The 24,254-nt window shown below is 34.9% G+C and overlaps 1 protein-coding gene across 1 annotated transcript in view; it reads left to right on the top strand.

Moving 5' to 3' along the window:
* The first annotated feature begins 6,915 nt into the window (after window positions 1-6,915).
* The window catches only part of rhea (Talin_middle and talin-RS domain-containing protein rhea), a 214,086-nt gene continuing 196,747 nt past the window's right edge, over window positions 6,916-24,254 (top strand). The window contains exon 1 of the mRNA XM_089102200.1: window positions 6,916-7,053. The gene's annotated coding sequence lies outside the window, so the exon portion shown is untranslated. The remainder of the gene's footprint in view (window positions 7,054-24,254) is intronic.

The raw sequence follows: 24,254 nt of genomic DNA, 5'->3' as shown, positions 1-24,254 counted from the left end.
TTATCTGGAAATAGACTATGTTGAACAAAATGGCTATCTCATAATTTTGATTGGATGTGTTTGGGGGAATGATGGGCGGGGGGGGGGGGGGGTAGTTGCCCTCCAGTCACTTTCGACTATTAAAAAGAGCACTAGAACTCTCAATTTCCAATCGAATGAGCCCCCTTTGAAGTTTCTACGACGACCCTTTCCATATGAAGTGCCTCTGGGGAAAAAAAAATAATAATAAATAATAAAGCATTGGAGCTGTATGGCCTTTATTATAGGCAACGCTATAGCGTTGCCTCTAATCTTTGTCATAGAAGCTTGAAAAAGGGTTCATGCGATTGGAAATCGCATGAGCCTCATGCGATCAAAGGGCTAGTGCCCTTTTTAATTGTCAAAAGTAATTAGAGGGCCACTAAACCCCCTCTCACGCCCATCTTTTCCCTTAACACCTCCAATAAATTTTTTTAGCTAGCCATTTTATTCAGCGCCATCTCTGAATTTTTTATTCAACAGCCATCTCTGAATTTTGCGAGCATCCCTTCAATAAGAACCATATTTTCCCCCAGGGCATAACTTACAACACCTGCCCTCGGACAAGGGGGGGCTGTGTTGACCCCTGAGTTTTCGTTATATAGTCGTTGAACTATTTAAAAAAAGATATCTCAAAGTTCTTATCTGATGGGTTTGATGAAAAAAGGGCGGGGAGGGGGGTGGGGGAATAGGTCTCCTCCAATCTCTTTTGACTCTTAAAAAGTGAACTAGAACTTTCAATTTCCAATCAAATGAGGCTCTCTGAAGTTTATACGAGCATTCCTTCCATAAGAACCATATATGCCCCCAGGGCATACCTTATAACCCTTGCCCCTGAGGACTGTGGGGGGATTGTCCTGCTCAAACATATAATTTCCAGAACTTTCAACCACGCTGAACAAAAAAGCTATATCAAAATTTTGATTGGATGTGTTTGGGGAATGGTTGGCGTGGAAGGGGTGTCAGTTGCCTTAGAATCACTTTCGACTATTAAAAAGGGAACTAGCCATTTAAATTTCCAATCGAATGAGCCCTTTCTGAAGTTTCGTCAACAACTTTGTCTATACAAAACCTTATGTGCTCCCAGGGCATAACTTGCAACCCTTGCCCTGAGGGCTGGGGGGGAGTTGTCATCCTCAAAGACCTAATTTCTAGAACTTAAAACTACGTTTAATAAAATGGCTATCTCAAAATTTTTGTTGGATGTGTTTGGGGGAAAGGTGGGTGTGAGAGGGGGGTTAGCTGCCCTCCAATCACTTTCGACTACTAAAAAGGGCACTAGCCCTTTGAATTTGCAATCGAATGAGCCTGTTTTGAAGTTTCTACGACAATGCCTTCCATAAAACCTTATATGCCCCCAGGGCATAACTTAAAACCCTTGCCCTGAGGGTTGTGGAGGAGTGTCCTCCACAAAAACATATTTTGTATTTGGAAATCAACTACGTTGAACAAAATGGCTATCTCAAAATTTTGTTTGGATTTATTTGGGGGAATGATGGGCGTGGGGAGGGTGCTAGTTGCCCTCCAATCCCTTTCGACTATTAAAAAAGGCACTAGCTCTTTGAATTTTCAATCAAATGAGCCTTTTCTGAAGTTTCTACGACAACACCTTCTATAAAAACCTTATGTACTCCAGGGCGTAACTTAAAACCCTTACCCTGACGATTGTCTGGGAGTTTCCTCCTCAAAAACATATTTTCTACGTGAAAATCAACTACGCTGAACAAAATGGCTATCTCAAAATTTTGATTGGATGTGTTTGGGGGAATGATGGGTGTGGGGGGGGGGATTGTTGTCCTCCAATCACTTTCGACTATTATAAAGAACACCAGCCCTTTGAATTTCCAATCGAATGAGCCTGTTTTGAAGTTTCTACGACAGCGCCTTCTATAAAAAACCTTATTTGCCCCCAGGGCATAACTTAAAACCCTTGCCCTGAGGGTTGTGGGGGATTGTGCTCTTCAAAAACATATTTTAATCTGGAAGTCGACCACGTTGAACAAAATGGCTATCTCAAAATTTTGATTGGATGTGTTTGGGGGAATGATGGGCGTGGGGGGGCGTAGTTGCCCTCCAATCACTTTCGACTATTAAAAAGGGCACTAGAACTCTCAATTTCCAATTGAATGAGCCCCTTTTGAAGTTTTTACGACGACCCCTTCCATAAGAAGTGCCTCTGGAAAAAAAAAATAATAATAATAAATAATAAAACATTGGAGCCGTATGGCCTTACTTACTATACTACTATAGGCAACGCTATAGTGTTGCCTCTAATCTTTGTCATAGAAGCTTGAAAAAGGGCTCATTCGATTGGAAATTGGAGTGGCTTATGCTCTTTTTCATAGTCGAAAGTGATTGGAAGGCAACTAAAATCCCTTCTACGCCAACCATTTCCCCAAACACATCCAATCAAAATTTTGAGATAGCCATTTTGTTCAGCGTAGTTGATTTCCGGATGGAAATTATTTTTTTGAGGAGGACACTCCCCCAAAACTCTCAGGGAAAGGGTTGTAAGTTATGCCCTGGGGGTATATAAGATTTTTTATAGAAAGCGTTGTCGTAATAACTTCAAAAAGAGCTCATTCAATTGGAAATTCAAAGGGCTAGTGCCCTTTTTAATAGTCGAAAGTGATTGGAAGGCAACTAACCCCCCTCTCACACCCACCTTTTCAACAAACACATCCAATCAAAATTTTGAGATAGCCATTTTGTTCAACGTAGTTGAAATTTCTGTAAACTAGGTCTTTGAGGATGGCAACCCCCCACAGCCCTCAGGGCAAGGGTTATAAGTTATGCCCTGGGGGCATATAAGGTTTTCATAGAAAGCGTTGTCGTAGAAACTTCAAAATGGGCTGATTCAATTAGAAATTTAAAAGGCTAGTGCCCTTTTTAATGGTCGGAAGTGATTAGAAGGCAACTAACACCCTTCCACGTCCACCATTTCCCCAAAAACATCCAATCAAAATTTTGAGATAGCCATTTTGTTCAACGCAGTTGAAAGTTTTAGAAATTATATCTTTGAGCAAGACACTCCCCCCACAGTCTTCGGTGCAAGGGTTATAAGTTATGCTTTGGGGTCATCTAATGTTCTTATTGAAAGCTTTGTCGTAGAAACGTGAAAAAGGGCTCATTCGATTGGAAATTCAAAGGGCTAGAGCCCTTTTTAATAGTCAAAAGTGACTGGAGAGCCAATAACCCCCCTCTCACGCCCACCATTTCCCCAAACACATCCAATCAAATTTTTATATAGCCGTTTTGTTCAACGTAGTTGAAAGTTTTGGAAATCATGTCTTTAAGGATGACAGCCCCCCCCCCCCCCCACAGCCCGCAGGGCAAGGGTTGTAAGTTATTCCCTGGGGGAATATGAAGTTTTTATAGAAGGAGTTTTCGTAGAAACTTCAAAAAGGGTTCACTCAATTGGAAATTGAAAAAGCTAGACCCCTTTTTAATAGTCGAAGGCGATTGAAGAACAACTAACCCCCCTCTCACGCCCACCATTTCCCTAAACACATCAAATCGAAATTTTGAGATATTCATTTTGTTCAACGTAGTTGAAAGTTCTGAAAATTAGATCTTTGAGGATGACAACCCCCCCCCCCCACAACCCCCAGGGCAAGGGTTGTAAGTTACGCCCTGGGGTCATATATTTTTTTATAGAAAGATTTATTGTAGAGACTGCAAAAAGGGCTCATTTGATTGTACATTGAAAGGGCTAGTGCCCTTTTAAATAGTCAAAAGTGAATGGAGAGCAACTAACCCCCCTCTCACGCCCACTATTTCTCCAAACACATTCAATCAAAGTTTTAAGATAGGGATTTTGTTCAACGTAGTTGAAAGTTCTGGAAATTATGTATTTGAGGATGACAAACCCACCGAGAGCCCCGAGGGCAAATTTTGCAAGTTATACACGGGGGGCATATAAAGATTTTATAGATAGCGTTGTCGTAGAAACTTCAAAAGGGGATCATTCAATTGGAAGTTGCGAGGGCTGGTGCCCTTTTTAATTGTCGAAAGTGATTGGAGGGTAACTAACCCCCCTCTCACGCTCACCATTTCCCCAAGCACATCTAATCAAAATTTTTACATAGCCATTTTGTTCGATTTAATTGAAAGGCCTGGAAATTATGTCTTTGAGGATGAAAACCCTCCCCCCATAACCGTCAAGACAAGGGTTGCAAGTTATGCCCTTCGGGCATTTAATGTTTTAATAGAAATTTTTGTCGTAGAAGCTTCAAAAAGAGCTCTTTTGATTGGAAATTGAGAGTACTAGTGCCTTTTTTTATTAGTCGAAAGTGATCAGATGGCAAATGTCTCCATCCACGCCTATCAATTCTTCAAACAGTTCCAATTAAAATTTCGATATAGCCATTTTGTTAAGCCTATCAGAAAGGTCTGGAAATTATATCTTTGAGGATAACAAATCCCCCCAGCCCTCAGGCTAAGGGTTGTCAGTTTTGCCCTGGGGACATATAGGTTTTTTATAGAAAGTGTGGTCATATAAACTTCAAAGGGGGCTCATTTGATTGGTAATCAGACACTCTAGTGCCCTTCTTAAGAGTCAAAGTGATAAGAGGGTAGCTACCCTCTTCCCCCTACACACACGTCATATTGTCCCGAACTGCGTCTAATAGAAATTTTGAGATGGCTATTCTATTCAAAATAGTCTAAATATCATATAACAAGGCTTTTGGGGTTGAAACAAACCCCAGACACTAGGGGCAAGGGTTGTAAGTTATGCCCAGGGGGTATTAAAGGTTTTTATGGAAGGGATGGTTGTTTAACTTCAGAAAAGGCTCACTCTTTCTTTCTGAAAAAGACTATGTCAATATAGAACGAACACAAATTTTCAATAAATTCGTTTGAATTTTTACATTGAAAAACAAGTTATATTCTGGCTCTTAGAAATCATAAGGTTTAGAATCCTACTCAGATTAATTTCTGCTCGTTTTGAGTTTGACTTATTTTAATTTCTGTTTGTTTTTGGGTTTAATTTATTTATTAATGCTGATTTGTGGTAGTTGTATGCTTGGTAGATTATTTGATTCTGTTTTGCCTAATTTTTAGTTTAATGGAGTTCTTTACTTTTTTCTGAAAAACTTAGTGCAAAAAGTTTTTCTGATTAATAAACACACAAAGTCAGAAACACAAACACTCAAAGAGAAAGAAGCAAACACTCGCTCAGACACAGAGAGTAAGAAAGACAAAACACATATAAACACAGATATTCAGACACACAAAGACAGACACGGGTCCTACTTAAAAAAACGTGAAAAGGGGCAAATTTTAAGATAGATAACAGAGGAAATAGGGAATCATAAAATTTTTGATATCTCAGGAAGGAGACAGCGGATGAAGGTTGCCTCTTTAAAGTATTTTCACTACTTTTATACTTAAACCAAAACTTCGATTAAGAAGATAAAACATAATTGGTGTTTTCTTACAAGAGTATCAAATTGTAAGAACTTTTTTCTAGAAAAGGGGGGAGGCGAGTTAAAAGAACTAAAACAATAAAATCTTGTCAAAAATGGCAGAAGAGTATCTAAAAAAGAAGGGTGGGGTGAAGATGAAATTATACAGCCAGTGCTACGTAGCTTATAGAAAACACCAGAAGTTTTAAACGCCTTCCGGAAGGATTATATTACTAATTATTGCAACTCTGGCTGCATTTGACTATACTTTTTTTTAACCATCTCAACAGTATTTTCTCAAAACAATTTTTGCTATTCCACAAAGCATATTTAATGTTTTCCTGTCAAAATATTTCGATTGTTACCAGATCCTGAAAGAAAAAGAAGACCGTTCTATGGGCCAAATCGGACTTTTTGTTTTACATTTGCATCTGTTGAGCACCAAAAAAGGCATCAAACTTCTTGGCAATCTAAAAGTAAATTTTCCATGGCAAAGAATATTTTACTTAGTGAATTTTTATGGCGCCACAGGTGCCACAGTGAAGAAAAATATGTTTTAGGTGCCATGGAAAGGCACCTAAATATTTTTGCAGTGACAATGTAACGTCGGTAATTTTTTTATTATTCATATTATTGACTTACAAATAAAGTAAACATACCATTTGATGCAGTTTTTTATGCTTTTTCCAAATATAATAATCATTTTTGTCGGAATAGAATTTTACTGAATGAATTTTAAAATGAAAAAAAGAATGCAAAAATTGAATTTTTTTTGTCGGAAATAAAAAAAAAGTTTTTTAGTATTTAAAAATTTCGAGACAAATTCTTTTTCTTATTCTTCTTCTAGTGGTTGTTGATATGCAATTACTCTTCGACACTTTTTTCGTTTTAGCAGTTGAAACCACATACTTCTTCCTACTGAATTATATCTTAACCCAAATTTCTAACAGGAAATCAATGGGTTTTTAAAACGCCTCTTTTCCTATTTCGCTTGAAATTCTGCTCTCAAAACTTGAGCTAATCCTGTTGGTTTTGAGTTGATGTCTTTTGTTTTCTTTGCGGTGAGATGAAATGACAATCAAACAGCGTATGTTTAAGAGATTTCATTGACGGGACAAAATCTGTAAAATGAAGAGCAAAATTTCCTTACACTATCAAAGTCTTTCTTCAAGACGACTGAATGGCATTTTCTAGTCTGTAATACTCCCTTAGATGATCAGCTTCTAAACGGGATCCTCGCAAACCACGTCACAAATAAAACTTATGCAAAAAAGCTTAAACTTTGGAAGTTTTTTTGACAACCATAATGAAGCTGGATAAAATATTATAGACGCAAAGTAAGCTTAAATCTGCTTTATATTTTGTGATATTAGCCTAAAAAGTAACTAAAGTAGTTTGAAATAAATTAGCTAAGCTAGATATTCATATTATGTTCAAAATTTTATCCAATTATTTTTGTATGTAATGGCATAGGGTGTGTTTTTAAAAATACACTCTTTAAATCAAAAACAATTTTGAAAAAGCAGGAAAATTCTGTGAAAATGGTAGAATTTAATTTGTAATTTTGTAAGAAGTTGTTGGATCCTGAAGGGATTGAAACTAGTCATAAAGATCATTACTTTGAAAGGTAAGACATTTCAGTTCCACTATCAGCCTAGGCTAAGGCATCAGACACCCACCATATGGCTAATATGGGAGTAAAGTTCATTTGGGATGCAAATGGATGTTATGGTTAGATTGAGGATGCAATTTTAGGTATATATTTGCACATTAGGGGAGTGGGGGTATATATTATGAATATATAGGTTCTAAGAAATTCATGAATTTCTTAGAAAAACAAAGGAAAGGAGTAAATATAAAGGCTCTCCCCATGTAAAACGTGTTAACTAGGATAATTTTGCATATTATAAAGTAAGAATTTTTTTCTTATTATGCTTCCTTATGTCCAGCTGGTATCTTAGGCTTAAAATACTGATTGGCTAATTTAAAGATTTGTATATATAGGCTACACTGTCAAATTAGCCACCTGGTGATATCCCATAAAATTCTAGTCTAGCTACTTTTTGCTATGTTCCAAAGGGGTTAGGTTAGTAAAATCAGGTAGTCTATTGATGTTTAAGTAGTCCATTACGTAAGAAAACATGTTACAAAAACAATTCTTACTTCATAATATGCACAGTAATTGGTAAATTTCTACAAAATCATATTAGGCCTATTGAGTTAGGACTAAAGTGAATACACCATTCAATGCCTTTGCCTTTTTTTATGCTGATTACGAATATAATAAGTATTTCTAACGGAAATTAATTTCAGCCCCCCCCCTATATCTCCCAATTCCGGGTTAGGTTTGGTATAGCCTCTATCGGGGGGGGGGGCTGAAATTAATTTCTGATCTAAATTTGTATTACATTCGTAATCAGCATAAAAAAAGGCATCGAATGGTGTATTCACTTTAGTCCTAACTCAATAGGCCTAATATGATTTGTAGAACTTTACCCAATAATCCTGGTTAGGCTAATATATTTTTCAACAGGAGAACCTTTATCTTCACTTCTTTGCTTGTTTTTTTTCAGTTTTTCTAAGAAATTCATGAATTTTTTGGAACCTAGGCCTATATAGTAGGCTACCAGAGTATATACTCTCAACTCTTAATATGAAAATATATAGGCTACCCAAAATAGGCTATATTCAGAATTGCATTCTGAAACTAAATATAGCCTAACCTTCATATGCTTCACAAATGAACTTTACTAGGCCTACCACCACCATGATGTGCAATTACATACCCTGATTTGGATATATTTAATATAGGCCTAGGCTATATATCCAATATCAGGATATATATCCTGATTTGTATAGCCTATATATCAAATTCAGGATAGGCTATATATTTGCACATCATAAGGTTGAGGGTAAAGTTCGTGGTAAATATTTCTCTGTTCATATTATTGACTGACAAATAAAGTGAACATGGTAGGCTTCCTGATGCCTTTTTTTACAGTCTTTCCAAATATAATAATCACTTTTGCCACAAATTAATTTTACCCTCACTCCTGTATATGCCAATTTAGGATATATATTTGCACATTAGGGAGAGACAGAGCAAAGTTTGTTTCTGATGCAAATGAGAAGTAAATTTAATCTTCATCTACCCTCTAATGTACAAATTTATACCTTAAATTGGTATATATAGGGGTGCAGGTAAAATTCATTTCCAACAAAAGTGATTATTATATTTGGAAAGAACATAAAAAAGGCATTGAGTATATGTTTGCTTTATTTGTAAGTCAATTATATGAACAGTGAAATATTTACCAAGTTAATTTATAATGCAGATGAAGGTTATATTTAGACTCTCATAAAGTAAGAACCAGTTAGAAACTAAAATAATTAAGTTTTTGATTGTCTCAAAGAGTTGCATTCTCTAGCTGAATCAGGAAGGGTGCTCCAAATATTATGGAAATACTGTTCTATTTGTTACTATGTAATAACAGAAACATTTGACCATTTATGAAGTCTGACTTTTAAAGAGATTTTGGGAGCTCAGTTATTTTTTTTTAGAAAATTCAGAGTAATCCTGAAAATTCTGGAACACTTAGTAATGAATACATTTTTTATTGTTATTTTTATTAGTTTAGTTTTGGAAGGATTTTGCAGCTTCAAACAAACTGATAATAATAATAATATTTGTGAGAAAAAAAAATCATAAAAATAATAATGCAGAATACAATCCTGGCTGTATATTTGCACATTAGGGGGTGAGGGTATATACTGTTGTTAATATAACCTATAGGTTTTAAGAAATTCATGAGTTTACTAGAAAAAATGGAAAAAACAATGAAAGAAGTAAAGATAAAGGTTCCCCTGCTGTAAAATATATTAACTAGGATTATTGTGCTTATTATGAAGTAAGAATTGTTTTCTTACCAAAACTGAAACTTTTAGTAATGAATTGAGGGCCTAACATACACTCTGGGAAGGTATTGCCAAGCTACTGTGTTAACCCTCTTCTAAGTCTTAGAAATTTGCTTACTTGACAGGTCTATTACTTAAGGAAATTTGACAAAACAACATTTTACCTTAATATTTGGTTTTCAGTTTGATTTCTCTCATTTTAGTTCTGAAAATGCAATTTCTGTTATTTGAGCAGAATTTTCAGCCATAGCCTATCAATGAGTTATTTCTAAATTTAGGAAATATATTTGTAAATCTTTGAAACCTCTTAAATTGGGATTGAGCAAAGTTGTGAAGCTGAAAACAGTTTTGTAGTACTACATTTGGTTCTTATGTGTTATATAATACACACTCAAGAACTTATATTGCAAACATGAGACAATACCTGGTTTTCATGGTGTTTGGCTTTGGCTTTGTGGGAAACTACATTATAGCTATATTTTAATTAAATGTTTGGTTGGAATTTTGGTCTGGTTATGTATTTAATATAATTCACTCTGAGCATCCCCCTTCCATAATTCTTTGTTTTAGTTTTCATAATTTTGTTACTAAAGTATTATGTTTTAATCATATTGAGTTTTATTTCATTAGCTTTCACCAAACTAAACTTCTTAAGTGTGTTTTATATAATACATAAGTACCCATCATTTAAGCAGAAGATCTATTTTGATAGGTTTTACTTTTATAACAAAAATTTTTTTAAAGTCATCAAAGCTCACTGTCCTCTAGAGGGAGAAGGAGTGGAGGGAGGTGCTTTAAAATTCCTTCCCAGGACATAATTTAATCTGTAGACTCAAAAAATAGCAAAAAGTAGATAAACAATATTTTTTCCATTTTTGCCTAGCTACTCTACAACCCCTATTTGGCTCCCTAATCAATGCTTTCTAAGTATAATAGTCAATAGCCTACTGCAGAATTGTGCCCCAGCCCCCACCCTTTGCAGGCCAGACCTAGCCCTAGGTTAGGGTAATATCTCCAGTACATGGAAAGTGCTCAATCTCAGGCAAATAGGCTATTAGACTAGTAAATTTTCCAATTAATGGGTTGCACAGCCATGTCCAGTATGTTGGGGGTTGTGATAATGATAATTTACAAAAATGTAAGGTGTGGGGGGGATCTAGGGTGGGGGCATATTTCTGTTGTTTTTTTTTCAAAAAAATTGTCAGAAAAAATGCTTTCCAATGATAACAGCAAAAAAAACAACATATTTATCAATATCTTGGATTTTTCAAGCCCCCTCCCCCCTTCAGTTGATGCCACTGGTTCTATGTTTTCTTATTCTGACTCCTTTGAATAATGGTATATCAAAGAATAAATAGGATGGGGCCTTGGAAAGGGTGGAAAGAAATCATAAGAAAGGGTTAAGAACTACTTCTTAACCTTTTCAGAGATGGGAGCAAAGAATGGAGCTGCAAAAAGGTTGGGATGGAGGATGATTATGTACAGCTGTGTTGTCCTCTGGTCTAGTGGTACTATGAGGTATCAGTAGTGGTGGCAGGAAGACCATTCTGAACAAATATTGTGTGCCAAATAAATCAGTTTTTTGATCAATCAGCTATATGTATCTTTCTATAAGTAATCAGAGCTAGTTCTAATCCTTTGCATTTTTCTTGTAACCCTGGTAAATGGTGATGAAAAAGTGGTGAATATCCCTGTTGAAGAAAGGTATTGATGATGTAGCAAGTTTTTCATTTAAAGCCAATAGATTCACTTTGGCAGTATAGCAGCCTACCCAAGTAGCTCAATTCTTGATCCTGTAGAATGATGGGAGAGAGTTTTTGGAGCTCTGTCAGTGGGCAGTTGTCATAAATGGTAATAGTAACAAGGAGTTTTATCATAGGCAGCAGAATAGCACTGCTTAAGTAAAGAGCAAAGTGGGCACAATGTGTTATTTTTTTGTTTTTTGCTGACCAAGGCACTTTGTATAAAGGAGTTGTTTTTAGAAACTCTGAAAGGAGCTCATTTGATTGAAAATTGAAAGTTCTAGTGCTCTTTTTAGAGTCAAAAGTGATTTGGGACAACCAGTCCCCTCCTCCCATGCCCATCATTTCCCCAAACACATCCAATCATTATCTTGAGATATATATAGTATTTGTTATTAAAAAGGGTTGATATGTTTGAGCTTTAGTTTCCAAAAAGACTAAGGATATTCAGACAAGCCTTTCAGAGAGTGTTGAGGGGAGTGTTGGACTAAATAAAAAAATGTTATGTTTTGATAACATGTTTATCAAACATAATATCAGGAATGACCAACAGGTGTAACCCAGGAATGACTGAGTGTATTAGTTTGGGACTTTAGAAAATGGTGAGGGAGATGATCAATTGACCAAAAAGGCAATATTTGCCAACTACTACTACCACTAAAACTGTCGTTTCTTTACCAAATACTACCAAGGCTGAGGGTATTAAAGTGTACATCATAGGACATTTCAAGAGGAAAGCTGAACTAATTAAAGCATTCTGTGTGCATACAAATTGTCAAAAGGTTGTGTCAGCAATATTTTGTAATTTTGAGACGAAAATTCTGGGGCTTGATGAGGGGGATGTTCAAGTGACCAAAAGGCAGCTGCTACTATTAATTTGTGGTTCTTTCTCCAAGAAAACTCAGCCCAGAAACAATTTCTCTTGAAATTTAGTTGATAAATTTAGTCTTGCTGCACAATAATTATGATTTTGTTTTTATTGCATTAAAGCTGAACATCCAAATACTGGGGTGATTCTTAGTCTTTAAGTGACTGCTCTTGAATTGATTGCAAAATGTTAATAGCCTTGCTCTGAGATTGCTGTAACTATAAAAAATAGTTAAGCATTGCATAGTATCTGGCAAACTCCCTCCTCCATTAAATAGTTATTTGGATGTGAACCCACCAAAGACAATAGCTTTATGCCAGACCAAAAGCATAATTCACCCTTGACGTAGAGCCTTAATGCAGTGTAGAATAGACCATTTTCTTGCAGCCTGGTATCATGTTCTTGTCTTAAATTAAAGTTCTTGCTTGGCAGCATAGAAGGAGCCAGATGTCAGTGCCATTAGTTGTCTCTAGAGTAGTCCAGGCAAGGGTTGGAGCTTCATTGCGGTTGATACTTGGGGTAGTGAGCTGACCACAGATGATGTCTATTAATCTTTTATGTGGTGTTCCTCTTAGGCATTTCCAGCTGTTTGTAGTTGGTTGAAAAGGCAAGATGAGTTAAGGGGGTGTTTGAAGAGGGAGGAAAAGTAGATGGTCGTGTCTATGCAGCAACCAAGACTCGAGCTGCTTAAACAAGAGTGGCAGTTTAATGGACCACACAATCCCCAAGTTCCATATGATTTTGTTCTCAGAAGACAGTAGAAGATACTGCTTGCTTTGGCCATACTTGTTGATTTCCTTACATCTAGATTTCCATTTGAGCAGCTAGTTGAACCAAGTTAGGTGAACTTCTTGACTCTATCAACATTCTGGCCAAACACTTCTATAGGACGACAGAGGCTGGGTGTGGGTCATGGGGCTTTTCAGGCTTCACTGACAAGGTAGGTCTTCAGCTATTTGAACCTGAGCAACTGCCGTCCATTTATGGCGAAAATTTTCATTGACCAGAGACATCTGGAATGCAATTTCTTGAGAAGCTGCAAACGCATTAAATTTTAATTGATGTGTTTAACCCTACTAAATTTCAATTGAACGCATTAGACTTATTTAGTGCTTAATCTTTATGATGTGTATGATCTTGTTTTTCTTAAACATCACTTAAATAAATACAACATTTAATGCAACTATAAAAAAAACTATTCTTAATCACAATTCAGGCTATATAAAAGCAGAATAAAAATACAACTGCAGTCTTTGAAATTATTGGCTACTTTACTTCAGAAGTGGCCAAAGTATTGATTGGTAACATTACCCTAGGAAAATTTGACATTTTTAATTCAAATACTAATAAGTTATACACAAAGACTATTACATTAAAAGCAGTGGCGTTCACTTAGTAAACAATGACAAGTCTCCAATGTAGCCCAACATTCATTTTTTGCAAATTTTTAATGATGTTTTTTTTTGTACATGGGTTATCATATAGTAGAGATGGCTGTAGAAAGATGGGAGAGGACTCATTGGGTTGTAAATTATGAGTTCTAATGCCTTAGGTGGGGTACTCTGCTGCAGAAATATGTGCCTCTAGGATGACAAGGGTAACCCCAAGATATAGGTTTCAAGCTAATAACCTATGTAAAACAGAAGCTTCATAGAATCATTTTAATATCTAGAAAGGTAAACTTGTTACGCCATGTTGAAATCAGTCATACAAGGACTTCTATTCTTTATGACTGAAGCGCCCTGATTGATACTCCTGAGCCCTTGTCCTTTTCAAATCTCCCACCCCACATTTGCAAATAAAGGTGTGTTATATATCTTTTTACTCAGCATAATTTGGGAACCCTATGGTCAGTTGTGTGTATGTTCCTTCTTGAACCCCTTGTGATCAGCAGTACTTACGCTCCTTTTCTTCCCTCCCTCTTTCTTAGTATCCTGCCTTACATTTTGCCTCCAACCACATCCAGTCAACAACGTTTAAGCTTAGCAGTAAAGTGAACTAATCACTATGATAACAAAATTCTTACAGCAATACAATCAGAAAATTTCTATTTGTTAAATTTTCAGAGTTGCTTCCAGTTTGATCGCCGTTAGTAAATAACCCCTTTTTGACAATAATGTGTATGCTCTGTCTGAGAACCCTTTTTGTAAGCGGCTCCTACTCCTTTAGTACTCCTTAGTACTCCTTTAGTACTACTTTAGTACTACTTAGTACTACTTTAGTAGTACTTAGTACTACTTTAGTACTCCTTTAGTACTCCTACTCCTTAGCGTCCTTTTTTTCCTCAATACCTTGCTGGTCAAGTTCAAGTTTTTTGCTACTTATACAAAATCTTCCTATTGTTCTAATTAAACATTGGCCGACGTTTATGCCCCCCGGAAAATACACCCTCGGAAAATACCTCTCCCCCCCCCCGAAAAATTCCGAACCCACGTGGCTGGTTGGTCTCCAATCACTCTGGACTAAAAGAAGGACTAGAAATCTCAGTTTCTGATCTAATGAGGACACTCCGAAGCTTCTGTGACCATGGGGTGTAGGTGTGGCTGAGGAAGGGGCATTCTCCCTCCTATACTCCTATAAGGAGTACGTTTCAATCGCCTATCTTTCTAAGCCTCACTGAGCCTTCAGATGGAAACTGAATGATTGTTTAGGACTTGTCTAATTCTTCTTAGTTCGCACATATATTTTCACTCTATGCCTTTATTATTCGTGCTGAGACAAAAGGGAGTATTAGTGTCCTAGTAGTGACCAAGTTTATTCAGGTTATGTTTGATGAAATTGTGTGCTTCGAGGTATAATTTGGATCATCTGTTATGAAGGAGTGTCGGGGGTTGCAGAGTGGGGAGAGGGGATGGTGCCTGAAACCAAGTCGAGGGAGACGGATTTCCCGGGACTATCTGATTAACAGTCAGAAATCAGAGTAACAAATTAAGCTTTTTTCAACTGAAAGTATAAAATAACGGCAAAAATTAAACCATTTATGCGGGGGGGGGGGCTGCCCCTCCTCAGTCCCTTGCTCGTTACATTAAGTCTCTATTGCTTTGAAAAAGCTTTTTATTCCAATTAAGCGGCCCTAATGTTTATGAAGTTTTTCTTATAGAATTGGGAAAAAAGTCAAACTTTATCGTCAAGGGAAAGGTGCGTAGGTGGAGGAATCTCCCTCATATTTGGGAAAGTTCCGTTCCACAAATTTTCTAAGCATAAAACTACAAAATCCACCAATAAATAAGTTAAACCTAAATGAACAGGAATTACAATAAATAACCAAGTCAAATTCAAAACGAGCTAGAATTAAAATGAGTAGGGCTGAAAACTCCCATGCCTTCTCAAGATCAGGACATAATTTGCACTTTACTAAAAACAAAGTACATTTAATTGTTTTTACTATTTTTTACCTAATAAATAAAGAATTAGTAAGACTTAAATGAATAAAAAAGGAATCTTAAGGAATCTACCTTTTTAGAAAAGGTAGAGGATGTGTCGACCAAACTTTCACTCTTAGGTTAATAATTGAGAAGTGCCTCAGTTGTCAAATACCTTTGGTCCTCAGTTTTATAGATTATGAGCAAGCGTTCGATTCTGTTGATAGAAGAGCTTTAGCAAAGGTTTTGTCCTTGTATGGTATTCATTTAAAAAAAGTTTTTCCACGAAATAAGTTTTTCAAAGAAAAGTAAAGAACTCCATTAAAAAAAAATTAGCAAAAATAAAATAAAATAATCTACCAAGCGTGAAACTACCACAAATCAGCATCGATAAATAAATGAAACCCAAAACGAACAGAAACTACAGTAATTAACCGAGTCAAACTCAAAACGAGCAGAAATTAACATAAGTTGGGCACAAAACCCATATGCCTTCCCAAGGCCAGAACAAAATTTGCAATTTACTGAAAAAATATAAATGTTTTTATTTTTATAATTTTAAAAAATCAAATAATATAAACATTTTGATTACTAAACATCAGTATATGTATATTAAACTGACAATGCACATACAATTGTATTTTTTCAGTACCATAAAGTGCAAATTTTGTTCTGACCTTGGGAAGGCATAGGGGTTTTGCGCCCAAATATGTTAATTTCTGCTCGTTTTGAGTTTGACTCGGTTAATTATTGTAATTTCTGTCCGTTTCTAGTTTCTTCTGTGCTAGTGTAATTTCTGTTGGTCCTAGGTCAAACAAATTTGGCAGGAAATTTAAATTAATTTCCAAGTTGTGCCTTACCGAGGTCTGAGGCGGGTCTGAGCTGCTTAGAGGGTGGGAATCCCTAAATTTCTCTGATCAAGACATTAACTAGAAGGGGCTGTTAGTATCTCAAGCTTAACTTGATGTGAGGTAGCTGTTCATGTTCTAATTTTGGTTTGGGGGGATATGGACAAACCTGACTAAAGTGTAGTCGTAAGGGAACCTATCAAAAGGGTCTGCTGAATCTGAACTAAACATAAGAAGTAAAAGTTAAATGTCATGGAGGTGCCTCTTCAGAGCGGGATCGATTCAATTGCCATGGGGGAAAAGGAAGGGGTCCCTAAATTCTTGTCAGGGATATATCTACCGGAAGAAGATGTCGGATCCCAAGCAAAGGTGATGAGACATAATAAGAGCTAAACTCATGGTTGTACCTTTTTATTTTTGCACCTGATCCGACTTCTCTCTTTTTTTGAGGGGAGAGGGGCAGGGGCGTTCCAGGGCTCATTTTATTGAGGGGGTGATCTTCGTAAATTTTACCGAACCGCTACCTGATTTATTCCGAATTTTCTACAGAAATCAAAAATTTTGCTAAATTTCGGCCGATTTTTCAAAATTACTACCGAATATTTCGCCATCGGTGAAAATTCTACCAACTGCAAAAAAAGGAGGGGCGGTTCGCCCTTCCCCGCCCCCACCTCGGGACGCCCCTGGAGAGGGGGACTAGTTTCTAAGTAGGCTGGCTAAGTTCGTTCAACTAAACCTTGTCAATAGCTATTGTTATGATTTCGGGTGTCCATGCTTCATTGGATCTCTAAGAATTGGTAAAAGTGAAAACACCCGTGCGCCGTTTTTTTCTCTTTTTTTTTTTGGAGTTTAAATTCAGTTAATAACATTGTTTTCAAAAAAGCGTTTCGAAAATGTTTTCAAAAAAACGTTTTACTATTTATATATACTAATGTAGATAATCGTTACCATTCCTGAATCAGCTAGAAATGACAATTTTTTTTCGTTCGCCAGTTGTTTTGAAAGGCGTTTCTTAATTCTTGGTTACTATGGGCCGTGGTTCGTTCTTTACTAGGTTGCGGCTACCGCTGCAACCATAATTACAAAGATTCATTGGCCACTCAATTCCAAACACAATTAAAAAAAAGGTACTCTAGGGGGTTAGGTGACTCTTGAAGTCTCGCAATCCTGTAAATGTGTTCCCAGCCTTCATTATTTTCATCAGATTTATTTTGGGATCAAAGCACCTTTACTAATCCCGCTCTTCTTGCACTTTTAGTTAGTCAAAATTTTTTCCTTATTGGTGCAATCATAAAATTCACCATTATATGCTTTATGTATATATATATAATATATATATATATATATATATATATATATATATATATATATATATATATATATATATATATATATATATACATAAAGCATATAATGGTGAATTTTATGATTGCACCAATAAGGAAAAAATTTTGACTAACTAAAAGTGCAAGAAGAGCGGGATTAGTAAAGGTGCTTTGATCCCAAAATAAATCTGATATATATATATATATATATATATATATATATATATATATATATATATTCCTTAACGACTTAATAGTCCTTTAAAGAAATAACCTACAACCACCCTTAACTTTTTTTTTATTCTTATTCAACAACAAGTAATCTTGGTGGAAATATTACCACAAGTTTGGAACGTGGGGCGTATACTTCTTACCATACATGTAGTTGTGAATATTTTTTAATCTGCTTTATATGGACTGGTTCTTAAATGCTTGAAGCATTTCTGTGACGAACTTTTACGTTATTTTACTAAACATTATGGCATATGATTCAGTCTACTAAATTCGATGTTAACCATAGCGAACAGTTTTTTTGTCGTTAGTTTTTAGGCTACTGCCTTCATTTTTACAAATTTTCTTGCTTTTTTTTTCGTCTCTAGCCTATGAGAATGTGCTGCCATTCCAAGTAAGTCTAATTGTTATTTTTGGATTTTTATAGTTTTTATAGCCAGGTATAGGGTAGAGCCGTAAAATGATAGCCAGAATAGGGTAGAAACGTTAAATTAGCTGCGGTAATCCAGAAGATATCAAGTCTAAAGACCAAGGCCGTATCCAAGATTTTTTTTTGGGGGGGGGGGGGAGGGCAAGAAAAATTATTTAAAAAACGCATCAAAAATGTGTTTATATTCATTTTTGTTACGTTTCTACGACTCGGGCAAACAGTTCGGGAGAAGGGAGGCTCGAACCTCTACTCTCCCCCCTCTGGATACGGTTTTGCTAAAATCATGACTTTTACGGGGGGCGCCCACTTTGCACCACCTTGTGAACATCTCAGAACGCCACGTGTACCGCACAATTTTGCCACGCTTGGCCCAGTTTTCGCCACGCTTGGCTCGTGCCTTCTGGTGTAGGTGATTTCTGAGTGGGCCCCTTCTCGGAATTTTACAGGCAATCTAAAAAATTGAATATGACTTTTGGAGTTACTTTTGTTCTTAATAATGGTCATTTGGACTCGTAGAAGCCAAAGAATTAGCTTATCTGTTTTTTTTTATTATTATTATTTTATTATTATTATTATTTTTTTTAGTCTGTTTAATCTACTTAATTAATTTAGTTTATTTATTCTATTTTTTTCCTATTGTTTTATTTTATCTATGTTTTCTTTTCTTCTCCTTTAGCTAGTACTCCCATATTACTTAAGTTAGACCGACCGTTTTATTTATGGCATATTTTTTGTTCTAGTTAGTTGTAAGATTTTTTTTTTTTTCACTTTTCGTGCATTTTTTATTTCTTAACATAAGAATCCAAGTCGGCTTTATTGGAGCTTGTTATCAAGGCAGTATTCAGGGGAGGGTAATTACTCTTGGTTTTCTTGTGCAGGAGGAGCAGATCCAATTGGGGTTGGTGTTACAAGTTTTTAAGTGTCTCCACCGTTTAACGTCCAAATCAAAATATTATGGACGCTTTCACCAATTGAATTTTAAATCATATATACAACTACATATTATTATATATTTGAAAAAGTTAGTTGAGTTATATTATATTAGACAAGTCTACCCTGTTTTGTTTCATCCCCGAAGGAGTGACTTGAAACTTTTTGGGAAGTTTTTTTTTTATTCGGAGGGGGAGGGGTTACTTTGAAATCGTCGTCAGAAAGAAGGGTGAAAAGCATTTTTTCCCTGTTCCGTTTTTTTTTCTTTTTACAACTGTTGTCGTCACGCTCTTTGGCAGTTTTCTATATAAATACGTGAAAATTTTATTTAAATGTTTTGAAATATGTGCCTAATTTTTCTTTTGTTTTTATATGTGATGATTTTTTAGCATTTATGAGACCAAATTTGTCTATGCTTGTGGTTTTTAAAGCGGTGACTGCGGTTAGACCATTGATATTTTGATGTAAAAAACGACAAATAAGTATCTTCAAGACTCTTTATTATTCTTAGGTGAGATCACTTTTTAGAAAAAAATTGATAACTGTCATAAAAAGCCGTAAGTTAGTTTAAATTTGAAAATTCATTGATTGGCTGGTTGCAAAGTAGGCTTGAAGATGGGGAGTAGATTTGAGGATGAGACAGGGATGGGGCCATACCCAGGATCCCGGTCCTGATTTATAAAAAAGGGGATGGAGGGAGTCAATCATGGAAAATGGTTTTGAAAAAATGCAGAGCGGTGACTTTTCGTCACCGGGGAGTATATTTTGTGCTGCGTGAGTGAAATTTCAGATATCCTTAACTTTGGATTTTTGTCAAGTTTGGCTGAAGGACTGTTCAAATGCGTGTTTGGGTAGAACTTCCATCTTAGACACTTGTCTACTCTGAACACTGGTCCAAGTCAAGTCCTGTTTCCATATATAATTTGGTGCTTGGTTCAAACGAGATAGATCGATGTATGAACTATGAGATTTTAAATGTTTTCGCCCCCCCCCCATCCAACCTCAAGCACATGTCTTGAGTGAATAAAATTCATTTAAATTTTGCTGATTCAAAATGTTTGCCAAAGGATTGTTTTTTTTAAAAGCACGTCCGTAGGAAAATAAACTCTATTTTAAAGATTAGAAAAATTGATGATCACCGTTTCGGAAGTACATAAGAGCAGCAGCCCTGACAATATTTTTTTCATTAATACAACCTCTTTATTTTTAAATCAGATGGAGGTTATGTGCTCTATAGCCTAGGTGGTGCCAATAGCAGATTCTGGGTTTTCCCCCATTCCACTCTAAAAATAAAAAAATGATCAAATAGTAAGCTTATCAGTTATATAGTGGCTAGCTTACCTTGAAATTTGTTGTGCTACGTGTGTGGAGCTTTCGGGACTAAACCTACAGTTCAGATTAGGTCTGCCAAGATTTGTCAGGTTCCTAACCCTCTGCCTCCATAGTACTCACTTTTTAAGGGCGTAGAAAATCATTTGGTGCATTTTTAAGTGATTTCATTCAGATTTAAAAAAAAAACGGTGCTTTTTAGTCATTTTAAGAATGACTACTCAGTTTTGTATTCAGATTTTTTTTCAAAAAAATGGTGCTTTTTAGTCATTTAAAAATGACTACTCAGTTTTGTAGTCAGAGATTTTTTTTTAAAAAGGTGCTTTTTAGTCATTTTAAGAATGACTGCTCAGTTTTGTAGTCAGAGATTTTTTTTCAAAAAATGGTGCTTTTTAGTCATTTTAAGAATGACTACTCAGTTTTGTAGTCAGAGATATTTTTTTCAAAAAATGGTGCTTTTTATTCATTTTAAGAATGACTACTAAGTTTTGTATTCAGAGATTTTTTTTCAAAAAATGGTGCTTTTTAGTCATTTTAAGAATGACTACTCAGTTTTGTAGTCAGAGATATTTTTTTCAAAAAATGGTGCTTTTTAGTCATTTTAAGAATGACTACTCAGTTTTGTAGTCAGAGATATTTTTTTAAAAAAATGTTGCTTTTTAGTAATTTTAAGAATTACTTATCAGTTTTTTAGTCAGAGATATTTTTTTAAAAAAATGGTGCTTTTTCGTAATTTTAAGAATTACTAGTAAGTTTTGTAGTCATATATATTTTTTTTCAAAAAAAACGGTTATTTTTATTAATTTTAATAATGACTTCTCAGTTTTGTAGTCAGAGATTTTTTTTTCAAAAAATGGTGCTTTTTAGTCATTTTAAGAATGACTACTCAGTTTTGTAGTCAGATTTTTTTTCAAAAAAATGGTGCTTTTTAGTCATTTAAAAATAACTACTCAGTTTTGTAGTCAGAGATTTTTTTTAAAAAGGTGCTTTTTAGTCATTTTAAGAATGACTTCTCAGTTTTGTAGTCAGAGATTTTTTTTCAAAAAATGGTGCTTTTTAGTCATTTTAAGAATGAATACTCAGTTTTGTAGTCAGAGATATTTTTTTAAAAAAATGGTGCTTTTTAGTCATTTTAAGAATGACTACTCAGTTTTGTAGTCAGAGATTTTTTTTAAAAAAATGGTGCTTTTTAGTCATTTTAAGAATGACTACTCAGTTTTGTAGTCAGATATATTTTTTTCAAAAAATGGTGTTTTTTAGTCATTTTAAGAATGACTGCTCAGTTTTGTAGTCAGAGATTTTTTTTTCAAAAAATGGTGTTTTTTAGTCATTTTAAGAATGAATACTCAGTTTTTTAGTCAGAGATTTTTTTTTCAAAAAATGGTGTTTTTTCGTAATTTTAAGAATGAATAGTCATTTTTGTAGTCATAGTTATTTTTTTTCAAAAAAAAAACGGTGCTTTTTATTAATTTTAAGAATGACTGCTCAGTTTTTTAGTCAGAGATATTTTTTTAAAAAAATGTTGCTTTTTAGTAATTTTAATAATTAATAATCAGTATTGTTGTCATAGATATTTTTTTTCAAAAAAAAAACGGTGCTTTTTAGTCATTTTAAGAATTACTTCTAAGTTTTGTATTCAGAGATTTTTTTTTTCAAAAAATTGTGCTTTTTAGTCATTTTAAGAATGAATACTCAGTTTTGTAGTCAGAGATATTTTTTTCAAAAAAATGGTGTTTTTTAGTCATTTTAAGAATGACTACTCAGTTTTGTAGTCAGAGATTTTTTTTTCAAAAAATGGTGCTTTTTAGTCATTTTAAGAATGACTAATCAGTTTTGTAGTCAGAGATATTTTTTTTCAAAAAAAAACGGTGCTTTTTAGTCATTTTAAGAATGAATTCTCAGTTTTGTAGTCAGAGATTTTTTTTTTCAAAAAATGGTGCTTTTTAGTCATTTTAAGAATGACTACTCATTTTTGTAGTCAGAGATATTTTTTTTCAAAAAAAAACGGTGCTTTTTAGTCATTTTAAGAATGACTGCTCAGTTTTGTAGTCAGAGATTTTTTTTTTCAAAAAATGGTGATTTTTAGTCATTTTAAGAATGACTACTCAGTTTTGTAGTCAGAGATATTTTTTTAAAAAAAAAAACGGTGCTTTTTAGTCATTTTAAGAATGACTACTCAGTTTTGTAGTCAGAGATTTTTTTCTTTAAAAAAACGGTGCTTTTTAGTCATTTTAAAAACGACTACTGAGTTTTGTAGTCAGATTTTTTTTTTGTAGCGCTGCTGCGCTGCAGTAGTAACATGCAGCGTATTTGCAGCGCTGTATGTTTTATATACAGTGCATTATATTTTATATGCAGCGCATTATGCAGCGTTAGTGCATTTTAGCATTATAAGTTTTTTAGCGCCAAATGAAAAAGGAAACAAAAGTGAAACATCAGCCCCCCCCCCAAAAAAAAATAAAAACATACTGCACCAAGCAGCTTTTATATGCAGTTAATATAGTTTTATATTATGCAGCGCATTTGCAGCGCTGCATGTTTTATATACAGCGCATTATGTTTATGTGCAGCGCATTATGCAGCATTAGTGCATTTTAGCATTATAAGTTTTTTAGCGCCAAATTAAAAAGGAAACAAAAGTGAAACATCAGCCCCCCCCCCCAAAAAAAAACAACTTAAAAACATGCTGCACCAAACAGCTTTTATATGCAGTTAATATAGTATATTATTATAATATAGTATATTATATTATGCAGCGCATTTGCAGCGCTGTATGTTTTATATACAGAGCATTATGTTTTACATGCAGCGCATTATGCAGTATCAGTGCATTTTAGCATTATAAGTTTTTTTTAGCGCCAAATGAAAAAGGAAACAAAAGTGAAACATCACCCTCCCCCCCCCAAAAAAAAATATCTAAAAACATACTGCACCAAACAGCTTAGGAGGGTATAACTTTACTTAGAAGGTATAGTGTTCTTTACTTTGAAGGTTTATTGTTCTTCGGAACCCGACAGATTGTTAACGTTTAAACTTTATTGGTAAAAAGCGTTGTCAAACTTAACAAACTAGTTTCGCTTTTATATTTTCACTCCTCAACATGACAACACTGACGAAAATGGGGAACTGCCCTATTAACTTAATAATTTTGGAACTAGCAAAAGACAAATCTTAGAACACTGTGGTTACTTGGTATGAATTAATCTTAAACGGGTCTAGGGGATAAGAAATGTTTTATTTTGATGTCGTTAGTACTTTTAATGGGTTCATTCTAAAAGCGGAAGTGTCATTTGTTCGTTTGTGATAAATCTGCATACTGTACTAATATTTTCAAAGATGGGTTTAAATTTGAAAGCCAATATTAGATAAATTATTCCTGATATCAATATTGTTTCTTTAATCCCATATCATGAATAGTTTTAGCTTTAAATCACTTTGGAGATATAATAGCTAATGGTTTCCGTTCTTGAGTTTTGTTTAGGAAAAGGCTTTCCGGGCTTTAAGCTATTTCTAGCCTCGCGTCATCTGTGACAGCTCACACGAGGACGTCCATATGTTTTTAGTTCAAAGTGTAAACTCCTGGAGACGGTTAATTTTTCTTTTAATTCCTTTTTGGATTATCTCAATATTTATTCTGGATTTTTGTTGTTATGAAATGAAGGGTAAGTTATTTTTATTGCTCATTATTGTGCAAGCCTGTCAGATTTTGGTTCACCCAGTCCACTTTTTAGATTTTTGAAGAGAATGACTTGTCATTAAAAAAAAAATATATATATATATATAGGATTTCTTACCGTTTTAAGGGGATTCGGTACCTTGAAGGGTCACCTTATCTCGTCCACTGTAAA

This window comes from Artemia sp. Qi Xiang Cuo, chromosome 16, assembly GCF_049724085.1.
Source record: "Artemia sp. Qi Xiang Cuo chromosome 16, ASM4972408v1, whole genome shotgun sequence".
Classification (NCBI taxonomy): Eukaryota; Metazoa; Arthropoda; class Branchiopoda; order Anostraca; family Artemiidae; genus Artemia; species Artemia sp. Qi Xiang Cuo.
This window is presented reverse-complemented; position numbering and strand designations above follow the sequence as displayed.